Genomic DNA, 13,872 nt, shown 5'->3' with positions numbered 1-13,872 from the left:
GTTTGTGCGCATGAGCACAAAATCGCATGATACCGGGTTGCATTGTTTATAGCCTCTCAACCACAAGCATGACTGCGCACCCACAAAGGCTTTTGACGATGTGATACGATTTTAAACAGCTAGAGCAACATAAGGGCTTCTCCTCCACCCCAGTGCCATGTCAGCAGAATTATTTCACCAGGAAGTATTTTGATCTAGCGCATCCGACCACTAATGCATTGAAACCACGAGTGGAAACAAGTCCTTCTGGTTTTAAACACACTTGTAACGCTGGTCTAAATATGTAGTTAGTCACTGTTCACAAATGATCATTCCTCATAATAAACAAATACAATTAGTCCAAATGTATAATATGTAGACCAGCCCTTTATTTAACAACGTTGACTATGTCAATTGTATCAATGAACTAAAGATAGAAGAAGTGCTGGTTATTCATTCAATAACGAGTCCACCTTAATAGTAACTACATTTAATCATTCATTCATTTAGAAATGTTATATAAAATGTTTTATTACACTCATTGTTATTAGAAGATTAGTATATGTTATTATATTATAAGATAAAAGATAAGATATACTTTATTCATCCCAGCAGAGAAATGTAGGTGTTCCAGCAGCCAGCATACATACACACAACACAACACAACACAACACATGTATACATACATATCCCACCTATACAAAACATGAGCCCACAATACATAGCCTAGGATAGAAAAAGTGGAATGGATGGTCCATGTGCATAAGTAGCTATTACTCTATAAGAGAGTGGTAAGAGGGATTATTGTTCTGTGTACTTGATAGACTTCACTTCACTCCCCACTCCAGCTGACCTTGTGCGTGTTCTGCTTACTGCTCCGTTTTGAAGTTTATACTTAAGTTTGGAATGAGGTGGTGAGGAACATAACATTACACTCAGCACATTGCTGTGATGTACTTTTCTATTCAAAGAAAACATTTCATATACATTCTAAATGCATGGTTTGAGGTGTTTTTTGTCACTAGTTTATAAAGGTACATGTTCTGGGATCTTTTGTAAATTTGGGTCCCAAAGGAAGACCCCAGATTCCCGGTCTTCAGGTGAAAGATTTCGGGAACCCCTTGAATCAAGGGTACAGACCACCGCGTGTGTTGGCAGCGATGATATAATTATAATTCATTAATACAAAGGTTGAACACGGCTGGTTTCACACGGGAATGTTTCTACATTGGTACGGAGGGCGCAGCCATGGCTGTAATGCTCTTGATAAACATGTCAACTATGTCAACTATTGTGTCGAGCCAGGCCATGTAGGAGCCTTTAGAAACGTAGCAGCTGCTAAGAATGTGTGCGATGAATTCCATTATATTTTCATGTTCATGATTCATAGAGTGTGTGATTGTCAGGACTCATATGGACACACACAGACACACGCACATACATACTTCCACATAAATACCTAATACATTAGTACACTTACACACATACACATACACACAAACTGAGGGGAATACTGAGATGCTGGTGGAAGGGGTGGGGTCTTGTAGAACCTGACTGTCAAGATACCTGAGGTCACTTCCTGTCTGGTCAGTCTGTGTCTCCATGAGGTGCTTTTGAATAGCATTTCCATGTGGCGCTTACATTACTTCCTCTACTTTTTCATACATAGATCTTTAGGTTTTTCTTTTTTTTAAATATATTTGTTGTAGTTCTTTGCCATATACACCATATTTACAGTTCTTTCCCCCTCCTCTTTCTCTCTCCTTCTCTCTCCTCCCCCCTTCTGTCTGTCTGTCTCTCTCTCTCTCTCTCTCTCTCTCTCTCTCTCTCTCTCTCTCTCTCTTCTCCACCTCTCCCTATCTCTATGACATGAGATAGACCAGTAGCCTGGCATCATATCTTCACATCAAATCATAACATCACATTTAAAAAAGCAACCTCATGCTTTTGAAGTCCCCATTCCCCCATGCTATCACACATGGCCTAACCAGTCTAGCTGTTGGCCTCCTAGAGCAAGATTTACTAAACCCTACCTCCTCAATAATGACATGTATGTATAACAACCAATAATGTCACTGCAAGTTACTTTGGATGAAAGCGTCTGCTGAATAATACCTTTATTCTATTCCGTTTAGCTTTAATCCAAAGCCAACACCATGGAATTTGTTCCCTGGTGTCATTGATAAGCATGGCATCTTACTCAGTCAATGAACACTAAATGGTGAAAAGTAAATAGTAGTAGTTTATGCCATAGTACAGAAGTACTTAAGGTATGCTAACATAGCACCACAATATCAACTTAGTGCCACTGTGGCGATACTAAGATAGTACCAAAAGTACAAAAGTTATTACTGGTTTCTGTCAGAACAGGTCAGACGGAGAGATCAGAGATCAGGGACAGGTGAGTAAGTGGTGACCTGACTGGCCTGACAGGTACACACACAGAACATCTCACCCTGCGCCTAGCTGGGGCAGCAGGCGTACCAGTCCGACTGGTAGAACCTTCATTCCTCACGCGGAGCTGTGGAGGGACAGGCTATAAAGCAGAGCTCAGGCGCCAACCAGTACAACACATCGCTGCTCCACTCTGCTCCACTCTGCCAGGATTCTACCGTGCCTTGCCTTCACCCCCGGAACTGAAACACTCTCTTTGGTCGAGTGGTTCTCAATAGTTCAACAGTCTTTCTTGATTTTGTGAAATGTTTAGGACCACTTGACCACTGAGCAGGAGATCTCTGCAACGCTCCACAGGCCTGGACCCGGACTCTGGTGGACTGGGTCTTGTTCGATGGCGGATGAGCTCTGGGACTTGTGGGCGGTGGACTGGGATCCTAGTGGACAGGACTGAGATGACGGCCCAGAGGATCGAGGACATGAGGTCTGAACCTGAGATACCTGAGCTTTCTTCACTTCTCGGCACGGGAGTATGTGTGTGTATAAGATAATTGAATGTGTGTGCTGGGTGTTTAGCGATAAAGAGAGAGAGAGAGAGAGAGAGAGAGAGAGAGAGAGAGAGAGAGAGAGAGAGAGAGATATTAAGGAGTAGTTAGCAACCTTGTCGGCCTTCGTCTTGGACCCATCATCTGGTAGCCCCACACCGCCAGCTCATGGACATGGTCCAGGCTACCAAAAATACAAGTCAGTATCTGGCACCTATAGCCTAGTTGATTCATAGTGATATGACATGGAATCATATTCAAATATTATACATGTTCGTATTTTGTAGCTTTAGTGATGAAGGCTTCCTATGGAGTCAGACCAGCCTTTCCCAAACTTAAAGGTCCCATGGCATGCCACCAGGTGTGTGAGCCGTTACAAGCCGTTTTGAGAGTCTGCCCCTTTTGACATCACAGGTGGGCGTATCCACCTAGATGTGTGACGGATAGATGAGCAACGTTTGCTACAGTCCACTGGGTAGGCTGGTAGACTGATCTATCCGTCACACATCTAGGTGGACACGCCCACTTGTGATGTCATAATGGCTTGTAACGGCTAATCACACCACACCTGGTGGCATGTCATGGGACCTTTAACAAAATGGTTCGCTGACCCGATTTGAATGGGGCGCCAATCGGCAGAGTACAATGCATAACGATGCTTTTAATTAATGTGAATTGATTTTCCTAATCAAAATAGAAGAGCCTTTTTTGCTGTCTTTTCAGTTCAGACGCAGTGTGCGGCTCCTGAGCTGCTTCACTTTCAGTTTAGATTATTATTAGATCATAAGGTAGTAACTAGATCATTAGGTCATGATTGAAACACGTGTGGTGAGCTCCGCCTCCGCTGGAGAACAAACCCATTGTATACAGTGTTGCCAAATTTCGCTTCAGCCAGGGTTGCCAGATTGGTCGGGAAATCTGGCCCAACCAGTTTCTCAACATAACAACAATGCATGACTGCGCAGCGGCAAAGGCTTTTGACTATGTGATACCATTTTAAACAGCTAGAGCAACATAAGGGCTTCTCCTCCACCCCAGCGCCATGTCAGCAGAACTTTTAAACCAGGAAATGTTTTAGCAGGCAATTGAAATCTGAACACAGATCTGGCCACACAGTTTGCATTGAAGTTCCAGGTGTGGACGTCAGACCTGTGATCTGATCTGGCACATTAAAACCACAAGTGGAACCGAGGCCTCCTGGTTTTTACTACACTTCCATGGGACACTTGTAACCCTGGTAAAAAAATGAATGCCACATTTTGGTCTGTATTTGTCACTTTTCACAATTGATCATTCCTCATAATAATAAACAAATACGATTATTTCAAATGTATAATGTGAGCTGTGGAGGCTATAAAGCAGAGCTCAGGCGCCAACCAGTACAACACATCGCTGCTCCACTCTGCTCCACTCTGCCAGGATTCTACCGTGCCTTGCCTTCACCCCCGGAACTGAAACACTCTCTTTGGTCGAGTGGTTCTCAATAGTTCAACAGTCTTTCTTGATTTTGTGAAATGTTTAGGACCACTTGACCACTGAGCAGGAGATCTCTGCAACGCTCCACAGGCCTGGACCCGGACTCTGGTGGACTGGGTCTTGTTCTTGTTCGTGTGTGTGTGTGTGTGTGCCGTTTTTAGGTGAACTTAAGAACCTGTTTCGATCTAAGGTGTGTATAATATTGATAAACAGTAGAAAGCAAGAGTTTGTTTAATTTATTTGTCCTGCTGGTTAGGCAGATTTTGTGTATTTGTGCCATAATAATGTTTTTTTGGTCAATAAAATGAATGTGAGGGAAATGCTTTGCATTGTGGTTCAGGTTTCCCAGAAGCAATTACTAAGCAGCGTGTTTCTGGGTGGTTCTGAAGGTTCCTCTGGGTGGTTCCTCACACATTTAAGTTTCTTATGCTTTGCAATCTGACTTTACCTGTTGTCTTTGCAGCTAACTGGTAGTGCAGACTAAACATTTTCATTAAATTGTGAATTTCTGTTTATTTGAAATGTAAAAACACAAATCTTTTAAGCATCTGAGAACAGGTAAAGCACAGAAACAATATCAGTATATAGTAAGAATATCACTGGTCAATCAAAGATGTGGCATGTCAACCTGTATCTGCCTCTGTGGTATTTCACATGCCAAATCCTTGAATGACAGCTTAAATAAAGCATGCATATAACACATCAGAACAGATCAGAACACGGCCAAAATAACAAACTAGTTGACAAAAAATAGTAAGGGCAGGTGAATTCTGTTGTAAACAGAATCCTCCGTCCGCACTAATGAAGAAAAACCTGTTGGTGGAGACACAGCTGCTCCTCTCTGGACTGCTGCTGGTGGGCCTGAAAGCACAGGGGACATTTTATCACCTACAGTAAGAGTTTAAAAAAGTATTTTTATATGTTTCACGCTTTATGATCCACCTACTTAGTTCAGTCTCATGTTGAACCTCAGACAGGTTCGACATCTGTCTCTCCAGCTCCTCGTCCTCCTCCATCACTAGGAGATTAAACAAAACATTCATTGTGTGTTAGGTACATTAAATGATCATGAAATCAGTATTTGAATATTGTTGTGAACTGACCTAGTGCCTGATATTGAAGTGGAGGCAGTAGATGTGGTGGAGCCTTCTGCAGGTGGTCCTGGAAGCTCCTGGCATAGTCTAGAAAAGACAGCAGGCTGTCCTTGCTGTGTCCCTGTGGGTTGAAGGTCCCGTCTCTCCTCCTCGTCTACCTTTTTCATCAGGTAGATGGTGTAGCCAACATCATTCTCCAGGAGCCACTTGAACGATTTTGAACTTAGATAATGATGGCAAAAAAGCAGGATTTTGTGTCAGTGTCAGAGAGAAAATGAAGACCTGACGGACAGCTCTTACAGTGTGTACAGTAATATTATTTAGCAGCTGTTATAACATATAATGTTACGTACCAAATGAATGTAAAGTTACTAATGTAAGCTAATGTTATGTTACATTATCTAACGACAACCCGAGTTAGTGTAAACATTACTACATTGTAGATACAGTACGACCATATACGACTGAGAAACGTGAATTTATGAGTTAAAAACAATAGGTCCAACTTACAATTGAAAAGTTAACTTGACGACGGATGAAAATAATTGTAATCTTTCTCAGAGAACAAGTGTTTGTTGTCTCCTGTCCTGTCGACGCTCCGCTGTCTGTCACTCAGAGAAAAAATCAGTCTCCTTACTTCTGCCGAGGGGGGAAACAGCGCCACCAAAATCCCGCTTGTGGACGGAAATATATTACATCCGTAGTGATAAGAACTACCATAGAGAATGAATGGGAAAAGTTAAGGAAGTTAAGGACCACTAGGTCTCCTGTTCGAAACCGGGCGGAAAAAATTGTTCTGTTTTGAGTTAAACAACATTCATGTTTAATTCTCTTGCTGTAATCTGAAAACTTCTGTCTGAACCAGAATCTGTACTTTCAGCAGTGGGTCGCACCTCTTCAACAAATAGCCTCATCATATTATTGAGTGTTTAAAACAGCGCTTAAAATGTGTTCATAATAATAATAAAAAATATGTACGATATAACCACTTCCATTCACACACGACTACTCTGAAACTGGTTCCATCAAATATTGTGAACTTATAGACTGAACAGTTGATTAACTGATTTTAATAGGTTGCCAGATTGTGCTGTGACATGGGTTTCCGTAGTGTAGTGGTTATCACGTTCGCCTCACACGCGAAAGGTCCCCGGTTCGAAACCGGGCGGAAACATGATCTTCCTTTTGCGCTCCCTAGTCGCAACGTAACTTTTTTTTATAACAAGCTGGGCTCTTTCTGGACTGTCTACACACATTTGTTTATGAAGCAATGGATTTGGTAGAAGTAGATGTATCCTATATGGATATATCCGAGTCCACAGTCCCTAAAAAAAATGTCACTGTTTCCGCCCGGTCTCGAACCGGGGACCTTTCGCGTGTTAGGCGAACGTGATAACCACTACACTACGGAAACTCGATACAGTTTAAACAGAACATTAGCAAAACGTAGCTACGATTGAGGTGTAGCGGCTACGGTTAGTTAAATTGACACATTGTTTGGCTATGCCCGTTTTATTTGGTTTGGTTGTTTGGTTGGTTTGGCTATTTTTGGTCAATTTAGCCCTTATATTTCACCTATTTATTCAGTGGTTCAGTCTTGCGTGGATCCAGTCAGTAGAGTATAAATATATCTATGAGTAGATACGCAGGGCTGCCAACGTTTGGGTTTTCGCTGGCGTGAGATTCTGTAGAATCTTGTACACATACCTTATAGCAGGGTCCGCGGGTGGAAATGTTGACTGGGGGGGATCAGGATTCGACGACATGTCGCCGTCGTCGAAGTCGGGATATCAGAAACGAACAGCAAGGCAAAAGAGAGCTGAGAGGGAGAAAAGGGCCAACAGTCACCTAGTTGTTGTTGTTTTTTTTCCAAAGAAAGGTAAATACTGATTCACGGACCTTACGTTGGTACCCAAACAGGAAATGTATCGATATGAATCAATAAATGAAGGAGTCAAGTGGATGAACGGGGAAGTCTGTGCTTACTGAGGAAGTTTGCAGTAGCAAGGCCCAGAGTGACGGTAGATTCTGCCTCTACAGTAATTTTCTTACTTTCTTTTCTTATTTTATTTTTCTTTCTACTAGCTTCAGCCAGGGTAGGTCACTAAATAGTGACACCTAGTGGTGCAAACAAGGGCATGAAGTAGGTCGGTGTCTTTTCTATAACAATGGACAGGTGTGTTTAGAGCCGGCGGGGCATTACTGGCGTTTGACAAACTTTGGAAGGATATTGACCAAGATTTAACAGAATTTCAATGAATCCCCCAAAACTGATTCTGATCACATGCATTTTTGCCAGTAAACAAAAGTATGAGAGATAGTGAATGGTCAATGAGAGTAGGCTACCCGCGTCTGCTAGTGTGCCCATCGAAAATCTAGCCTTACCCCTTAGGGGAACCTTTTTGACATCAAGGGCCGTATCAATTTTTGTAACTTGTTTCGGGGGTCACACTTTTTTAGGCCTATAAAAATAACTCACTCACCACATAACTTCAGAGCTGCCAACTCTCACAGTTTCGCCGTGTGACACACGCTTTTGCCTGTTTACACACTCACACGCCACACATCCAACTCCGCCCCCTCCCAAGCAGCCCTGTAACTTGCATGCACAACGTTTTCTCTCTCGAAATCTTGTCTGGTGAAAGCTGCTTGTAGGGCACCCAAACGCTTAAGTGTGTTTATTTTGTCCTTGCGTAACTGCCCCTGCAATTCACTTAGCCTAGCATGTATAGTACTGTAATGATGACGTTCCATGTTGTTCTTTTTCATTACAGCAAGCGATTCTCCACACATTAGGCAAACTGGCCTGCCCTTTACTTAAACAAAAAAGTAATCATCAGTCCATTTTTCTTGGAAAACACAACATTCATTATCAACCTTTCGTTTCTTGGCGGATGCCATGCTAGCCGTCAATGGTTAGATTTAGAAATGACACTGCAACTTGTTTAGGCTACCCCAACGTGACCCTCAACATTCCAAAGTAAGCAAAAAGGAAATTAACCTTTTTGTCCTTAATTAATTTTGTTTAAAAGTTGTCACTTATGCTTGTACAACTATAGTGTAGGCTATGCTATATGCTTTTGCCTCCCGCGGGCCGGATGAAAGGCTTTGGCGGGCCGTATCCGGCCCGCGGGCCGTACGTTCCCCACCCCTGCCTTACCCCTCAATAAAATAACTAATGGGACAATCCTACGCTGCATGCGGACGTGCAACAGCGAATAGTAGGGTTGAGATTTTGGGTTAAGGGCAGTAATGGGATTGGGCCTAAGTGTTATTAACTCTACACTAGAGCTACCAGTCTATTAAACTGTCGTCAGATGGGTTGGGCTGGTAGGTGTTTGGGAGCCTTACAATCAAACTAAAAGATGATTGCGTGGCGCAGCCACAACAGCTGGACTCTCCGTTCACCCCAGCCACAAGCGAGCCCCGAATGGCTGTGGAAGCCTGCCTTTTGAGCAGGTTTCCTCCCGGCTCCTCAGGTGCTCTGCATCATGGTGATTGGGACGAGGCCGGGTTGCCACAGTATATAATAACTAAAAGTGTTCAAAACTGATTTAAAAGTAGTGCATTTCCAGCATCTGAACAGTGCAAAAGAATAAACATAATAAATAACCAAAGCATGAGCCCAATTCCCTTTTCTGCCACCCACCTCTCCTTTTCATGGTCATAAAAGGGAGACTGACAGAACTCCTCCCAAGTCATCTCAGAAGTCCTCCCCTCTGACTGATACTGGTTAAACACTTTGGCAGGACAATGCACATATTTCCCAGTCACACCAGGGAACCAAGTGTGTGTATGACGCCTGCCTGGGCCTTGTTTTCTAGGTGACCAGTGGGACGCTGCTCCATGGCCTTTCTCTTTTCCCGCTCTTCTATTGGACTCTTGGCTGCCTCCAGCTCTCTCTTGAAAAAAGGTGTGTCAGCAAAGTCAACAAATGGTGGTGAGGAGGTCTTTCTGGCCATGGTGCTTTACCAGAAGGCCATCGCTGGCATCCCTCATCGGCTCTGTCCACCGGGAATGGTCCAGGACAAAAAGTAGGCCCCCTGCCTGAGAGAGAGAGAGAGAGAGAGAGAGAGAGAGACACAACACTTGAAACTTGACTCTTGGTGTATGTTTTAGTTAATGATATTCAACTACTCAAGACAGGACAGGTCGGACAGGACGACAGCCAGCTTCTACCCATTTTGCCTGATGGAAATGGAACCCCTCCTGCTAAGATGTACCTCTCACAGGGATCCACAGGGGCACAGCAGCTCCTTCTCCCTAGACATGGTTCAGCTGCCATGTCTGTATAGGATTCCCTCTGCAACCTGCAATGTGAACACGCTGAATCCTCCACACCATCAACATCGATGGCTTAAACAGCGGCATAGCATCGGGATCAGTCTCCAAATGGAATCGCTGCAGAACGCGCTCAACTCTCTCCAGCAGCTCTCGGGGACCAGGTACCCTGGTGCGACAGTGCTCTTTGATGTGCTGTTTGGTTGGATTAGCAGGCACAATACCGCAGAAGACGTATACCTGTTTCAGTTTCTACAGGTCTGTCTGGTAGTAAATGCTGCTGAAAGGAACTTACAGAAAGAGCTGTGCAGTGGATGGTGCTCTGACACACAGTCTCTGGAGAGGCGGCGCATACAATGAAACAGGTCCAGCTTGATGTCAATGGAGCTGTTGAACTTGCTGCGGGATCCACAGGTGTTGTGGAGGGGCCCCAAAGTTGCCTCAGCCACAGCAATCCTCTGTGGATTTCCAGCAGTAAACCCGGGTTTGTGATCATGAAGGCTGCACAGCAGTCCCTGCACACACACACCCACACACATACAGAAGTATGTTTAAGATGCACTTTGAAGATTCAAGTTGCAGTAACAGTAATTAAGTGAAAAGGGGAAGGTAGTGATTAGTTCTTATCTGTCAACCCACTGGTATTTGGCTTTGGGGATGTCTGCGGAGGTGTAACGGCAAGACAGCCTCTCATACATGGGTTCCAAGGATCTGTCACCCTCTGACTGAAGCATAACCAAGGACAGGATCATCCAGTTTTCATTCATCACGGTATATGAGTTATGGTGCCTGATGCAAGAACCTTCCAGGTGTGGTCAGCTCCCAAGGCCTGACCAAATGTGCCTTGGAGGAGTAGAACAAGGGTGTCTTCCTGTCTGTGATACTCCTGAATTAGGCACTCGACCAGGTAATGACCGGATAACGTCACTCCGTGCCACCCATCCACATACCCACCAAATGGAGCAGGAGTTGATGTTGCTCTCAATGCCCCTGTGATGGCTTGTCTGCGTACCAGAACTTGTTGCATCCTTTGCAACAGAGCTGTGACACCAGGATGTAATACTGGCCACTCAAGCCGATAATGGGGTCGCCCAACTCCTGATGACACAGCCATAGAGACAGGGAAGAGTGTAGTTGTTCTTCACTCGCTCCATGGTGGTGTGCTCTGGCTTCCATATAAAAAATGGATTGAGCTGAAAGTAGTTGGGCGACATCTCAGTCTTCATGGGCCTCCATCTCAGTCTTCATCCAGATTCTCTGCTGGAGAGAGCAGTTCCAATGAATTACATCCTGGTCGTAGCTTGGGAGTGTTGGATCAGGTGAACGCGGTGCCGAGGGTGCTGCAGGAGGTGGGTGTGATGTTGAGGGTGCTGTAGACGACCTGGACGCCGCAGACAGAGCAGAGGATGCTGGAGTAGTGGAGAGTAGTGGAGGGAGAGGAAGGATAAAATAGGACAGAGAAAAAAAGGGGACTAAAAGTTGTCAATGAAACAAACTTTGAATAAAGTTAAAAAGATTCCAACTTCAAAAGTTATACTGTAATGTGTGTATGTGCGCACGCGTTCGTGTGTGTGTGTGTGTGTGTGTAGGTGAGAGAGATCCAAGGCTTACCTGTGGCGACAGCAGGTGCTGTGGAACGAGCAGGTGTTGAACACACTGACCTCACAGGGAGTAGAGCTGTTGGATGAAATAGGAAACACTGAGAACAAAAAAGAGCATTATCCACATTCTGCTTATGTAATGTGTAAAATCAGCTGTGAATATGATGTTTTTACATAATCATTTTATTTTCATTTTACATAACATTAAACAGCAATATAACTTGACAGTGCTGTGTGAAAACTGTGTGTGTGTGTGTGTGTGTGCGCACACACACACACACACACACACACACACACAGTTTGGATGGGGACATAGGGAGCATCATCCTCTCCAACTCATCATCATCCTCCATTTCTGTGAAAGCAAGAACAAAGGCAAAGATAAGTGAGTTCACACACAACACTCTAATTTGACCAAATATGGTCACTTGTATTGTCCAAAAACCTGGGCAATGAGAGGCAGATGTTGCATGCCCTGAGGAAGCACGTCCCTCAGAAGCACTCTGCCTCTTCAGGTACTCCTGGAGCCTAAACATTTTGCTGCCTGTTGTACACTGCTGTCGCAGGATAAACGCAGGAAATCCATCGTCTCTCCGCTTCCAAACATCCCTCCACGTCCTCTTTGCGTGAACCCCAAAACCAACTAGGTTGTCCCCGTCATCCTTAACCAGTGGTGTTACTACCTGACTGTCCAGATACAGCAGCAGGTCCTTGATCTCCTGGAAGCTGTAGCTGTACTGCAGGAGTGACAACAAGCTGTCCTTCTTGGGACCATCTGGCTTAAACTGGCCTGCTCTCTCCTCCTCCCTGACCTTCTTGACCCTACATCATTCACCGCAAGCCACCGGAATAACTTTCCCTTGTTCCCAAACTGCAGGACATACTCCCCAAGCACCTCCGTCTTGTCTGACATATCCCCCCCTCTCACGAATACGACAGACCTGGCGTTGTCTCTCACCCGGTCTTCATTCTGGGGCGCTGACTTGTCCTGGAGGTCCGGCCCTCTCCAGAAAGAAACCTTAACATTGCACGGGAAAATAACTTTTACCTTCATGCTGGCTAAAATGAACACTGCTTTGTGTCTGTGAGTTGCAGGAAATGCACACAATGTCAGGGGTGCAAAGGCTGCTAGAAAGATGGGGAGAAAAAGTAGGAGAGAAGGAAAGAAGAGGATAAAAATATAATTAAACATAACAAAACAGATAATGACAATACTAATAATTAATGACACCATGTCATTGATTGAGGTTTGATAGGACAGTAAGTTAAACAGGCTCATACATTGGTAGTACTAGTACATAAGACCTACATATATATGATAGACAATGTTAACGTTGCATATGATTACTGTACATCAAATCGATCGTCAATGCTATGTATTCTCCTACGTATCACTTCAGTTTTGAAGCAGCGTCGCTTGTTACCATCAAGTTGCTACAAAGTGTAAGCCTATGCTAAATTAAGGTCAGCGAGAAATGTTGACATGCAAGACCATTGTAATAACCTGACCTAAATAAAGGAAACTCGGGACAGCGCCAAATTTCCACCAGTGGCCGAAAAAATATTACATCTGTACTGTTAAGAACTACCATTGAGAATGAATGGGAAAAGTTAAGAAAGTTAAGCTTAACCTTAAACCGGGCAGAAACATGTTTTGATATTGGGGAACCCTGCCATGCTATTCGTTTAGTGACCTGGGGCCATTCAGAATTATTTTCAATGCAAATGAACACATTGAAAAAATGTATAATAATATTTTTTCCATAAAACTTGAAGGCCTAATGTAAAGCGTATTTGTGTACAATTTAGAAAGCGGTCTCTTACCCAGACCGTTTAATAAACGCAGCGTGCGCTCACTGTTAATAATATAAAGTGACAAAAAGTGTAATAGCTATGCTATTTAATGATTCAATCCCAATAATGTGAGCAGTATTCAGCAGGGCTGCAGATCAGATCATGTATATGCTCATAAAGTAACATGGTATTTTGCTGATTACATGTTTCCATGATCTTATGAGGAGCTGCTGGTAGAAGGGTTATAATCTGTTTAAAAGGTGGATGGACTGCTGAGTGATCTATTTTACGTAGATTTAATTAAATTTTCCAGTTGTATATCAAAAACACTTGTTAACAAAACAAGAGCAAAACGGACAAAACATAAACAAAAAAAGAGGAAAGTGAAGAGCTGCCAGACAAACGAATAGCACAACTTACTTCAAGTATAACCCTGAAAAATAAAAAATCCTGTTTCCGCCCGGTCTCGAACCGGGGACCTTTCGCGTGTTAGGCGAACGTGATAACCACTACACTACGGAAACTCGGTGACTACCCTGACCCAGGATCAGCTACACTTTGTTAGTAGACTTAGACGCTCCATTGTTTGACTGACTTTTGTTCAGCCCGAACATTGAATATCATTAAATATCTCTCACACTGTGGCCGTACCGAGGACCAGTGGCAGAGATATTTAACGGCTCTTCCGTGACGGGTGGAATAAAACAA

At 43.8% G+C, this 13,872-nt stretch overlaps 1 long non-coding RNA gene, 3 other non-coding genes and 1 pseudogene across 6 annotated transcripts; 1 reads left to right on the top strand and 4 right to left on the bottom strand.

Moving 5' to 3' along the window:
- Positions 1 to 4,915: 4,915 nt before the first annotated feature.
- LOC311363933 lies at positions 4,916 to 7,536 on the bottom strand. 2 transcript variants are annotated; one of them, XR_014639086.1, is made up of 6 exons: positions 7,475 to 7,536; positions 7,196 to 7,307; positions 5,999 to 6,099; positions 5,498 to 5,710; positions 5,341 to 5,412; positions 4,916 to 5,255 (listed from the first exon to the last, which is right to left on the bottom strand). It is a non-coding gene; the product is annotated as an uncharacterized lncRNA (long non-coding RNA). The 2 variants fall into 2 exon arrangements; XR_014639087.1 differs by having other exon boundaries at positions 7,388 to 7,499.
- Positions 6,590 to 6,662, top strand: AC3HAE_034683 (transfer RNA valine (anticodon CAC)). Its single transcript has one exon. It is a non-coding gene; the product is annotated as a tRNA-Val (tRNA).
- AC3HAE_034379 (transfer RNA valine (anticodon AAC)) lies at positions 6,830 to 6,902 on the bottom strand. Its single transcript has one exon. It is a non-coding gene; the product is annotated as a tRNA-Val (tRNA).
- Positions 7,537 to 9,625: 2,089 nt separating the features above from the next.
- On the bottom strand, positions 9,626 to 10,983 carry LOC311364348 (annotated as a pseudogene). The gene is made up of 3 exons: positions 10,790 to 10,983; positions 10,397 to 10,757; positions 9,626 to 10,284 (listed from the first exon to the last, which is right to left on the bottom strand). The product of its transcript is annotated as an uncharacterized misc_RNA (transcript).
- A 2,632-nt stretch (positions 10,984 to 13,615) lies between these two features.
- On the bottom strand, positions 13,616 to 13,688 carry AC3HAE_034367 (transfer RNA valine (anticodon AAC)). The gene has a single exon. It is a non-coding gene; the product is annotated as a tRNA-Val (tRNA).
- Between the last annotated feature and the right edge of the window lie 184 nt (positions 13,689 to 13,872).

The sequence above is a fragment of the Micromesistius poutassou genome (assembly GCF_964030765.1).
Source record: "Micromesistius poutassou genome assembly, chromosome: 19".
Lineage (NCBI taxonomy): Eukaryota > Metazoa > Chordata > Actinopteri > Gadiformes > Gadidae > Micromesistius > Micromesistius poutassou.
This window is presented reverse-complemented; position numbering and strand designations above follow the sequence as displayed.